Consider the following 12674-nt stretch of genomic DNA (forward strand, 5'->3'; position numbering starts at 1 on the left):
TCTCGCGAACGGATTGACCAATCCGCAAAATTTCTATTGCATCTGAAAGTAGAAACTTGCCCGATTACAACGGTATGCGTACTTTTCCCCTAGGCCGTTCTAGTTATTCGTTTCGAGCATCAGAACTGCGAAAATTTTGAGTTTCTCGAGCGTTTCTTACCTCCAAACTGCCATACCTCGCGAACGGATTGCCAATCCGCAAAATTTCTGTTGCATCTGAAAGTAGAAACTCGCCCGATTACAACGGTATGTGTAGTTTTTCCCCAGGCCGTTCTAGTTATTCGTTTCGAGCATCAGAACTGCGAAAATTTTGAGTTTCTCAAGCGTTTCTTACCTCCAAACTGCCATATCTCGCGAACGGATTGACCAATCCGCAAAATTTCTGTTGCATCTGAAAGTAGAAACTCGCCCGATTACAACGGTATGTGTAGTTTTCCCCTAGGACGTTCTAGTTATTCGTTTCGAGCATCGGAACTGCGAAAATTTTGAGTTTCTCGAGCGTTTCTTACCTCCAAACTGCCATACCTCGCGAACGGATTGCCAATCCGCAAAATTTCTGTTGCATCTGAAAGTAGAAACTCGCCCGATTACAAAGGTATGTGTAGTTTTTCCCCAGGCCGTTCTAGTTATTCGTTTCGAGCATCAGAACTGCGAAAATTTTGAGTTTCTCCAGCGTTTCTTACTTCCAAACTGCCATATCTCGCGAACGGATTGACCAATCCGCAATATTTCTGTTGCATCTGAAAGTAGAAACTCGCCCGATTACAACGGTATGTGTAGTTTTCCCCTAGGCCGTTCTAGTTATTCGTTTCGAGCATCTGAACTGCGAAAATTTTGAGTTTCTCAAGCGTTTCTTACCTCCAAACTGCCATATCTCGCGAACGGATTGACCAATCCGCAAAATTTCTGTTGCATCTGAAAGTAGAAACTCGCCCGATTACAACGGTATGTGTAGTTTTTCCCCAGGCCGTTCTAGTTATTCGTTTCGAGCATCAGAACTGCGAAAATTTTGAGTTTCTCAAGCGTTTCTTACCTCCAAACTGCCATATCTCGCGAACGGATTGACCAATCCGCAAAATTTCTGTTGGATCTGAAAGTAGAAACTCGCCCGATTACAACGGCATGCGTACTTTTCCCCTAGGCCGTTCTAGTTATTCGTTTCGAGCATCAGAACTGCGAAAATTTTGAGTTTCTCGAGCGTTTCTTACCTCCAAACTGCCATATCTCGCGAACGGATTGACCAATCCGCAAAATTTCTGTTGGATCTGAAAGTAGAAACTCGCCCGATTACAACGGCATGCGTACTTTTCCCCTAGGCCGTTCTAGTTATTCGTTTCGAGCATCAGAACTGCGAAAATTTTGAGTTTCTCGAGCGTTTCTTACCTCCAAACTGCCATATCTCGCGAACGGATTGACCAATCCGCAAAATTTCTGTTGGATCTGAAAGTAGAAACTCGCCCGATTACAACGGCATGCGTACTTTTCCCCTAGGCCGTTCTAGTTATTCGTTTCGAGCATCAGAACTGCGAAAATTTTGAGTTTCTCGAGCGTTTCTTACATCCAAATTGCCATATCTCGCGAACGGATTGACCAATCCGCAAAATTTCTGTTGCATCTGAAAGTAGAAACTCGCCCGATTACAACGGTATGAGTAGTTTTCCCCTAGGCTGTTCTAATTATTCGTTTCGAGCATTAGAACTGCGAAAATTTTGAGTTTCTCGAGCGTTTCTTACCTCCAAACTGCCATATCTCGCGAACGGATTGTCCAATCCGCAAAATTTCTGTTGCATCTGAAAGTAGAGACTCGCCCGATTACAATGGTATGAGTAGCTTTCTTCTAGGCCGTTCTTTTTATTCGTTTCGAGCATCAGAACTGCGAAAATTTTGAGTTTCTCAAGCGTTTCTTACCTTCAAACTGCCATATCTCGCGAACGGATTGACCAATCCGCAAGTTTCTGTTGCATCTGAAAGTAGAAACTCGCCCGATTACAACGGTATGCGTACTTTTCCCCTGGGCCGTTCTAGTTATTCGTTTCGAGCATCAGAACTGCGAAAATTTTGAGTTTCTCGAGCGTTTCTTACCTCCAAACTGCCATATCTCGCGAACGGATATACCAATCCGCAAAATTTCTGTTGCATCTGAAAGTAGAAACTCGCCCGATTACAACGGTATGCGTACTTTTCCCCTATGCCGTTCTAGTTATTCGTTTCGAGCATCAGAACTGCGATAATTTTGAGTTTCCCAAGCGTTTCTTACCTCCAAACTGCCATATCTCGCGAACGGATTGACCAATCCGCAAAATTTCTGTTGCATCTGAAAGTAAAAACTCGCCCGATTACAACGGTATGCGTACTTTTCCCCTTGGCCGTTCTAGTTATTCGTTTCGAGCATCAGAACTGCGAAAATTTTGAGTTTCTCGAGCGTTTCTTACTTCCTAACTGCCATATCTCGCGATCGGATAGACCAATCCGCAAAATTTCTGTTGCATCTGAAAGTAGAAACTCGCCCGATTACAACGGTATGCGTTCTTTTCCCCTACGCCGTTCTAGTTATTCGTTTCGAGCATCAGAACTGCGAAAATTTTGAGTTTCTCAAGCGTTTCTTACCTCCAAACGGCCATATCTCGCGAACGGAGTGACCAATCCGCAAAATTTCTGTTGCATCTGAAAGTAGAAACTCGCCCGATTACAACAGTATGAGTAGTTTTCCCCTAGGCTGTTCTAGTTATTCGTTTCGAACATTAGAACTGCGAAAATTTTGAGTTTCTCGAGCGTTTCTTACCTCCAAACTGCCATATCTCGCGAACGGAGTGACCAATCCGCAAAATTTCTGTTGCATCTGAAAGTAGAAACTCGCCCGATTACAACGGCATGCGTACTTTTCCCCTAGGCCGTTCTAGTTATTCGTTTCGAGCATCAGAACTGCGAAAATTTTGTGTTTCTCGAGCGTTTCTTACCTCCAAACTGCCATATCTCGCGAACGGATTGACCAATCCGCAAAATTTCTATTGCATCTGAAAGTAGAAACTTGCCCGATTACAACGGTATGCGTACTTTTCCCCTAGGCCGTTCTAGTTATTCGTTTCGAGCATCAGAACTGCGAAAATTTTGAGTTTCTCGAGCGTTTCTTACCTCCAAACTGCCATACCTCGCGAACGGATTGCCAATCCGCAAAATTTCTGTTGCATCTGAAAGTAGAAACTCGCCCGATTACAACGGTATGTGTAGTTTTTCCCCAGGCCGTTCTAGTTATTCGTTTCGAGCATCAGAACTGCGAAAATTTTGAGTTTCTCAAGCGTTTCTTACCTCCAAACTGCCATATCTCGCGAACGGATTGACCAATCCGCAAAATTTCTGTTGCATCTGAAAGTAGAAACTCGCCCGATTACAACGGTATGTGTAGTTTTCCCCTAGGACGTTCTAGTTATTCGTTTCGAGCATCGGAACTGCGAAAATTTTGAGTTTCTCGAGCGTTTCTTACCTCCAAACTGCCATACCTCGCGAACGGATTGCCAATCCGCAAAATTTCTGTTGCATCTGAAAGTAGAAACTCGCCCGATTACAAAGGTATGTGTAGTTTTTCCCCAGGCCGTTCTAGTTATTCGTTTCGAGCATCAGAACTGCGAAAATTTTGAGTTTCTCCAGCGTTTCTTACTTCCAAACTGCCATATCTCGCGAACGGATTGACCAATCCGCAAAATTTCTGTTGCATCTGAAAGTAGAGACTCGCCCGATTACAATGGTATGAGTAGCTTTCTTCTAGGCCGTTCTTTTTATTCGTTTCGAGCATCAGAACTGCGAAAATTTTGAGTTTCCCAAGCGTTTCTTACCTCCAAACTGCCATATCTCGCGAACGGATTGACCAATCCGCAAAATTTCTGTTGCATCTGAAAGTAAAAACTCGCCCGATTACAACGGTATGCGTACTTTTCCCCTAGGCCGTTCTAGTTATTCGTTTCGAGCATCAGAACTGCGAAAATTTTGAGTTTCTCGAGCGTTTCTTACCTCCAAACTGCCATATCTCGCGAACGGATTGACCAATCCGCAAAATTTCTGTTGGATCTGAAAGTAGAAACTCGCCCGATTACAACGGCATGCGTACTTTTCCCCTAGGCCGTTCTAGTTATTCGTTTCGAGCATCAGAACTGCGAAAATTTTGAGTTTCTCGAGCGTTTCTTACATCCAAATTGCCATATCTCGCGAACGGATTGACCAATCCGCAAAATTTCTGTTGCATCTGAAAGTAGAAACTCGCCCGATTACAACGGTATGAGTAGTTTTCCCCTAGGCTGTTCTAATTATTCGTTTCGAGCATTAGAACTGCGAAAATTTTGAGTTTCTCGAGCGTTTCTTACCTCCAAACTGCCATATCTCGCGAACGGATTGTCCAATCCGCAAAATTTCTGTTGCATCTGAAAGTAGAGACTCGCCCGATTACAATGGTATGAGTAGCTTTCTTCTAGGCCGTTCTTTTTATTCGTTTCGAGCATCAGAACTGCGAAAATTTTGAGTTTCTCAAGCGTTTCTTACCTTCAAACTGCCATATCTCGCGAACGGATTGACCAATCCGCAAGTTTCTGTTGCATCTGAAAGTAGAAACTCGCCCGATTACAACGGTTTGCGTACTTTTCCCCTGGGCCGTTCTAGTTATTCGTTTCGAGCATCAGAACTGCGAAAATTTTGAGTTTCTCGAGCGTTTCTTACCTCCAAACTGCCATACCTCGCGAACGGATTGCCAATCCGCAAAATTTCTGTTGCATCTGAAAGTAGAAACTCGCCCGATTACAACGGTATGTGTAGTTTTTCCCCAGGCCGTTCTAGTTATTCGTTTCGAGCATCAGAACTGCGAAAATTTTGAGTTTCTCAAGCGTTTCTTACCTTCAAACTGCCATATCTCGCGAACGGATTGACCAATCCGCAAGTTTCTGTTGCATCTGAAAGTAGAAACTCGCCCGATTACAACGGTATGCGTACTTTTCCCCTGGGCCGTTCTAGTTATTCGTTTCGAGCATCAGAACTGCGAAAATTTTGAGTTTCTCGAGCGTTTCTTACCTCCAAACTGCCATATCTCGCGAACGGATAGACCAATCCGCAAAATTTCTGTTGCATCTGAAAGTAGAAACTCGCCCGATTACAACGGTATGCGTACTTTTCCCCTATGCCGTTCTAGTTATTCGTTTCGAGCATCAGAACTGCGATAATTTTGAGTTTCCCAAGCGTTTCTTACCTCCAAACTGCCATATCTCGCGAACGGATTGACCAATCCGCAAAATTTCTGTTGCATCTGAAAGTAAAAACTCGCCCGATTACAACGGTATGCGTACTTTTCCCCTTGGCCGTTCTAGTTATTCGTTTCGAGCATCAGAACTGCGAAAATTTTGAGTTTCTCGAGCGTTTCTTACTTCCTAACTGCCATATCTCGCGATCGGATAGACCAATCCGCAAAATTTCTGTTGCATCTGAAAGTAGAAACTCGCCCGATTACAACGGTATGCGTTCTTTTCCCCTACGCCGTTCTAGTTATTCGTTTCGAGCATCAGAACTGCGAAAATTTTGAGTTTCTCAAGCGTTTCTTACCTCCAAACGGCCATATCTCGCGAACGGAGTGACCAATCCGCAAAATTTCTGTTGCATCTGAAAGTAGAAACTCGCCCGATTACAACGGTATGAGTAGTTTTCCCCTAGGCTGTTCTAGTTATTCGTTTCGAACATTAGAACTGCGAAAATTTTGAGTTTCTCGAGCGTTTCTTACCTCCAAACTGCCATATCTCGCGAACGGAGTGACCAATCCGCAAAATTTCTGTTGCATCTGAAAGTAGAAACTCGCCCGATTACAACGGCATGCGTACTTTTCCCCTAGGCCGTTCTAGTTATTCGTTTCGAGCATCAGAACTGCGAAAATTTTGTGTTTCTCGAGCGTTTCTTACCTCCAAACTGCCATATCTCGCGAACGGATTGACCAATCCGCAAAATTTCTATTGCATCTGAAAGTAGAAACTTGCCCGATTACAACGGTATGCGTACTTTTCCCCTAGGCCGTTCTAGTTATTCGTTTCGAGCATCAGAACTGCGAAAATTTTGAGTTTCTCGAGCGTTTCTTACCTCCAAACTGCCATACCTCGCGAACGGATTGCCAATCCGCAAAATTTCTGTTGCATCTGAAAGTAGAAACTCGCCCGATTACAACGGTATGTGTAGTTTTTCCCCAGGCCGTTCTAGTTATTCGTTTCGAGCATCAGAACTGCGAAAATTTTGAGTTTCTCAAGCGTTTCTTACCTCCAAACTGCCATATCTCGCGAACGGATTGACCAATCCGCAAAATTTCTGTTGCATCTGAAAGTAGAAACTCGCCCGATTACAACGGTATGTGTAGTTTTCCCCTAGGACGTTCTAGTTATTCGTTTCGAGCATCGGAACTGCGAAAATTTTGAGTTTCTCGAGCGTTTCTTACCTCCAAACTGCCATACCTCGCGAACGGATTGCCAATCCGCAAAATTTCTGTTGCATCTGAAAGTAGAAACTCGCCCGATTACAAAGGTATGTGTAGTTTTTCCCCAGGCCGTTCTAGTTATTCGTTTCGAGCATCAGAACTGCGAAAATTTTGAGTTTCTCCAGCGTTTCTTACTTCCAAACTGCCATATCTCGCGAACGGATTGACCAATCCGCAATATTTCTGTTGCATCTGAAAGTAGAAACTCGCCCGATTACAACGGTATGTGTAGTTTTCCCCTAGGCCGTTCTAGTTATTCGTTTCGAGCATCTGAACTGCGAAAATTTTGAGTTTCTCAAGCGTTTCTTACCTCCAAACTGCCATATCTCGCGAACGGATTGACCAATCCGCAAAATTTCTGTTGCATCTGAAAGTAGAAACTCGCCCGATTACAACGGTATGTGTAGTTTTTCCCCAGGCCGTTCTAGTTATTCGTTTCGAGCATCAGAACTGCGAAAATTTTGAGTTTCTCAAGCGTTTCTTACCTCCAAACTGCCATATCTCGCGAACGGATTGACCAATCCGCAAAATTTCTGTTGGATCTGAAAGTAGAAACTCGCCCGATTACAACGGCATGCGTACTTTTCCCCTAGGCCGTTCTAGTTATTCGTTTCGAGCATCAGAACTGCGAAAATTTTGAGTTTCTCGTGCGTTTCTTACCTCCAAACTGCCATATCTCGCGAACGGATTGACCAATCCGCAAAATTTCTGTTGGATCTGAAAGTAGAAACTCGCCCGATTACAACGGCATGCGTACTTTTCCCCTAGGCCGTTCTAGTTATTCGTTTCGAGCATCAGAACTGCGAAAATTTTGAGTTTCTCGAGCGTTTCTTACATCCAAATTGCCATATCTCGCGAACGGATTGACCAATCCGCAAAATTTCTGTTGCATCTGAAAGTAGAAACTCGCCCGATTACAACGGTATGAGTAGTTTTCCCCTAGGCTGTTCTAATTATTCGTTTCGAGCATTAGAACTGCGAAAATTTTGAGTTTCTCGAGCGTTTCTTACCTCCAAACTGCCATATCTCGCGAACGGATTGTCCAATCCGCAAAATTTCTGTTGCATCTGAAAGTAGAGACTCGCCCGATTACAATGGTATGAGTAGCTTTCTTCTAGGCCGTTCTTTTTATTCGTTTCGAGCATCAGAACTGCGAAAATTTTGAGTTTCTCAAGCGTTTCTTACCTTCAAACTGCCATATCTCGCGAACGGATTGACCAATCCGCAAGTTTCTGTTGCATCTGAAAGTAGAAACTCGCCCGATTACAACGGTATGCGTACTTTTCCCCTGGGCCGTTCTAGTTATTCGTTTCGAGCATCAGAACTGCGAAAATTTTGAGTTTCTCGAGCGTTTCTTACCTCCAAACTGCCATATCTCGCGAACGGATATACCAATCCGCAAAATTTCTGTTGCATCTGAAAGTAGAAACTCGCCCGATTACAACGGTATGCGTACTTTTCCCCTATGCCGTTCTAGTTATTCGTTTCGAGCATCAGAACTGCGATAATTTTGAGTTTCCCAAGCGTTTCTTACCTCCAAACTGCCATATCTCGCGAACGGATTGACCAATCCGCAAAATTTCTGTTGCATCTGAAAGTAAAAACTCGCCCGATTACAACGGCATGCGTACTTTTCCCCTAGGCCGTTCTAGTTATTCGTTTCGAGCATCAGAACTGCGAAAATTTTGTGTTTCTCGAGCGTTTCTTACCTCCAAACTGCCATATCTCGCGAACGGATTGACCAATCCGCAAAATTTCTATTGCATCTGAAAGTAGAAACTTGCTCGATTACAACGGTATGCGTACTTTTCCCCTAGGCCGTTCTAGTTATTCGTTTCGAGCATCAGAACTGCGAAAATTTTGAGTTTCTCGAGCGTTTCTTACCTCCAAACTGCCATACCTCGCGAACGGATTGCCTATCCGCAAAATTTCTGTTGCATCTGAAAGTAGAAACTCGCCCGATTACAACGGTATGTGTAGTTTTTCCCCAGGCCGTTCTAGTTATTCGTTTCGAGCATCAGAACTGCGAAAATTTTGAGTTTCTCAAGCGTTTCTTACCTCCAAACTGCCATATCTCGCGAACGGATTGACCAATCCGCAAAATTTCTGTTGCATCTGAAAGTAGAAACTCGCCCGATTACAACGGTATGTGTAGTTTTCCCCTAGGACGTTCTAGTTATTCGTTTCGAGCATCGGAACTGCGAAAATTTTGAGTTTCTCGAGCGTTTCTTACCTCCAAACTGCCATACCTCGCGAACGGATTGCCAATCCGCAAAATTTCTGTTGCATCTGAAAGTAGAAACTCGCCCGATTACAAAGGTATGTGTAGTTTTTCCCCAGGCCGTTCTAGTTATTCGTTTCGAGCATCAGAACTGCGAAAATTTTGAGTTTCTCCAGCGTTTCTTACTTCCAAACTGCCATATCTCGCGAACGGATTGACCAATCCGCAAAATTTCTGTTGCATCTGAAAGTAGAGACTCGCCCGATTACAATGGTATGAGTAGCTTTCTTCTAGGCCGTTCTTTTTATTCGTTTCGAGCATCAGAACTGCGAAAATTTTGAGTTTCCCAAGCGTTTCTTACCTCCAAACTGCCATATCTCGCGAACGGATTGACCAATCCGCAAAATTTCTGTTGCATCTGAAAGTAAAAACTCGCCCGATTACAACGGTATGCGTACTTTTCCCCTAGGCCGTTCTAGTTATTCGTTTCGAGCATCAGAACTGCGAAAATTTTGAGTTTCTCGAGCGTTTCTTACCTCCAAACTGCCATATCTCGCGAACGGATTGACCAATCCGCAAAATTTCTGTTGGATCTGAAAGTAGAAACTCGCCCGATTACAACGGCATGCGTACTTTTCCCCTAGGCCGTTCTAGTTATTCGTTTCGAGCATCAGAACTGCGAAAATTTTGAGTTTCTCGAGCGTTTCTTACATCCAAATTGCCATATCTCGCGAACGGATTGACCAATCCGCAAAATTTCTGTTGCATCTGAAAGTAGAAACTCGCCCGATTACAACGGTATGAGTAGTTTTCCCCTAGGCTGTTCTAATTATTCGTTTCGAGCATTAGAACTGCGAAAATTTTGAGTTTCTCGAGCGTTTCTTACCTCCAAACTGCCATATCTCGCGAACGGATTGTCCAATCCGCAAAATTTCTGTTGCATCTGAAAGTAGAGACTCGCCCGATTACAATGGTATGAGTAGCTTTCTTCTAGGCCGTTCTTTTTATTCGTTTCGAGCATCAGAACTGCGAAAATTTTGAGTTTCTCAAGCGTTTCTTACCTTCAAACTGCCATATCTCGCGAACGGATTGACCAATCCGCAAGTTTCTGTTGCATCTGAAAGTAGAAACTCGCCCGATTACAACGGTATGCGTACTTTTCCCCTGGGCCGTTCTAGTTATTCGTTTCGAGCATCAGAACTGCGAAAATTTTGAGTTTCTCGAGCGTTTCTTACCTCCAAACTGCCATACCTCGCGAACGGATTGCCAATCCGCAAAATTTCTGTTGCATCTGAAAGTAGAAACTCGCCCGATTACAACGGTATGTGTAGTTTTTCCCCAGGCCGTTCTAGTTATTCGTTTCGAGCATCAGAACTGCGAAAATTTTGAGTTTCTCAAGCGTTTCTTACCTCCAAACTGCCATATCTCGCGAACGGATTGACCAATCCGCAAAATTTCTGTTGCATCTGAAAGTAGAAACTCGCCCGATTACAACGGTATGTGTAGTTTTCCCCTAGGACGTTCTAGTTATTCGTTTCGAGCATCGGAACTGCGAAAATTTTGAGTTTCTCGAGCGTTTCTTACCTCCAAACTGCCATACCTCGCGAACGGATTGCCAATCCGCAAAATTTCTGTTGCATCTGAAAGTAGAGACTCGCCCGATTACAATGGTATGAGTAGCTTTCTTCTAGGCCGTTCTTTTTATTCGTTTCGAGCATCAGAACTGCGAAAATTTTGAGTTTCCCAAGCGTTTCTTACCTCCAAACTGCCATATCTCGCGAACGGATTGACCAATCCGCAAAATTTCTGTTGCATCTGAAAGTAAAAACTCGCCCGATTACAACGGTATGCGTACTTTTCCCCTAGGCCGTTCTAGTTATTCGTTTCGAGCATCAGAACTGCGAAAATTTTGAGTTTCTCGAGCGTTTCTTACCTCCAAACTGCCATATCTCGCGAACGGATTGACCAATCCGCAAAATTTCTGTTGGATCTGAAAGTAGAAACTCGCCCGATTACAACGGCATGCGTACTTTTCCCCTAGGCCGTTCTAGTTATTCGTTTCGAGCATCAGAACTGCGAAAATTTTGAGTTTCTCGAGCGTTTCTTACATCCAAATTGCCATATCTCGCGAACGGATTGACCAATCCGCAAAATTTCTGTTGCATCTGAAAGTAGAAACTCGCCCGATTACAACGGTATGAGTAGTTTTCCCCTAGGCTGTTCTAATTATTCGTTTCGAGCATTAGAACTGCGAAAATTTTGAGTTTCTCGAGCGTTTCTTACCTCCAAACTGCCATATCTCGCGAACGGATTGTCCAATCCGCAAAATTTCTGTTGCATCTGAAAGTAGAGACTCGCCCGATTACAATGGTATGAGTAGCTTTCTTCTAGGCCGTTCTTTTTATTCGTTTCGAGCATCAGAACTGCGAAAATTTTGAGTTTCTCAAGCGTTTCTTACCTTCAAACTGCCATATCTCGCGAACGGATTGACCAATCCGCAAGTTTCTGTTGCATCTGAAAGTAGAAACTCGCCCGATTACAACGGTATGCGTACTTTTCCCCTGGGCCGTTCTAGTTATTCGTTTCGAGCATCAGAACTGCGAAAATTTTGAGTTTCTCGAGCGTTTCTTACCTCCAAACTGCCATATCTCGCGAACGGATAGACCAATCCGCAAAATTTCTGTTGCATCTGAAAGTAGAAACTCGCCCGATTACAACGGTATGCGTACTTTTCCCCTATGCCGTTCTAGTTATTCGTTTCGAGCATCAGAACTGCGATAATTTTGAGTTTCCCAAGCGTTTCTTACCTCCAAACTGCCATATCTCGCGAACGGATTGACCAATCCGCAAAATTTCTGTTGCATCTGAAAGTAAAAACTCGCCCGATTACAACGGTATGCGTACTTTTCCCCTTGGCCGTTCTAGTTATTCGTTTCGAGCATCAGAACTGCGAAAATTTTGAGTTTCTCGAGCGTTTCTTACTTCTTAACTGCCATATCTCGCGATCGGATAGACCAATCCGCAAAATTTCTGTTGCATCTGAAAGTAGAAACTCGCCCGATTACAACGGTATGCGTTCTTTTCCCCTACGCCGTTCTAGTTATTCGTTTCGAGCATCAGAACTGCGAAAATTTTGAGTTTCTCGAGCGTTTCTCACCTCCAAACTGCCATATCTCGCGAACGGATTGACCAATCCGCAAGTTTCTGTTGCATCTGAAAGTAGAAACTCGCCCGATTACAACGGTACGCGTACTTTTCCCCTGGGCGGTTCTAGTTATTCGTTTCGAGCATCAGAACTGCGATAATTTTGAGTTTCTCTAGCGTTTCTTACCTCCAAACTGCCATATCTCGCGAACGGATTGACCAATCCGCAAAATTTCTGCTGCATCTGAAAGAAAAACTCGCCCGATTACAACGGTATGCGTACTTTTCCCCTTGGCCGTTCTAGTTATTCGTTTCGAGCATCAGAACTGCGAAAATTTTGAGTTTCTCGAGCGTTTCTTACTTCCTAACTGCCATATCTCGCGATCGGATAGACCAATCCGCAAAATTTCTGTTGCATCTGAAAGTAGAAACTCGCCCGATTACAACGGTATGCGTTCTTTTCCCCTACGCCGTTCTAGTTATTCGTTTCGAGCATCAGAACTGCGAAAATTTTGAGTTTCTCGAGCGTTTCTCACCTCCAAACTGCCATATCTCGCGAACGGATTGACCAATCCGCAAGTTTCTGTTGCATCTGAAAGTAGAAACTTGCCCGATTACAACGGTATGCGTACTTTTCCCCTGGGCCGTTCTAGTTATTCGTTTCGAGCATCAGAACTGAGAAAATTTTGAGTTTCTCTAGCGTTTCTTACCTCCAAACTGCCATATCTCGCGAACGGATTGACCAATCCGCAAAATTTCTGTTGCATCTGAAAGTAAAAACTCGCCCGATTACAACGGTATGCGTACTTTTCCCCTGGG

This window comes from Ptiloglossa arizonensis, chromosome 7, assembly GCF_051014685.1.
Source record: "Ptiloglossa arizonensis isolate GNS036 chromosome 7, iyPtiAriz1_principal, whole genome shotgun sequence".
Classification (NCBI taxonomy): Eukaryota; Metazoa; Arthropoda; class Insecta; order Hymenoptera; family Colletidae; genus Ptiloglossa; species Ptiloglossa arizonensis.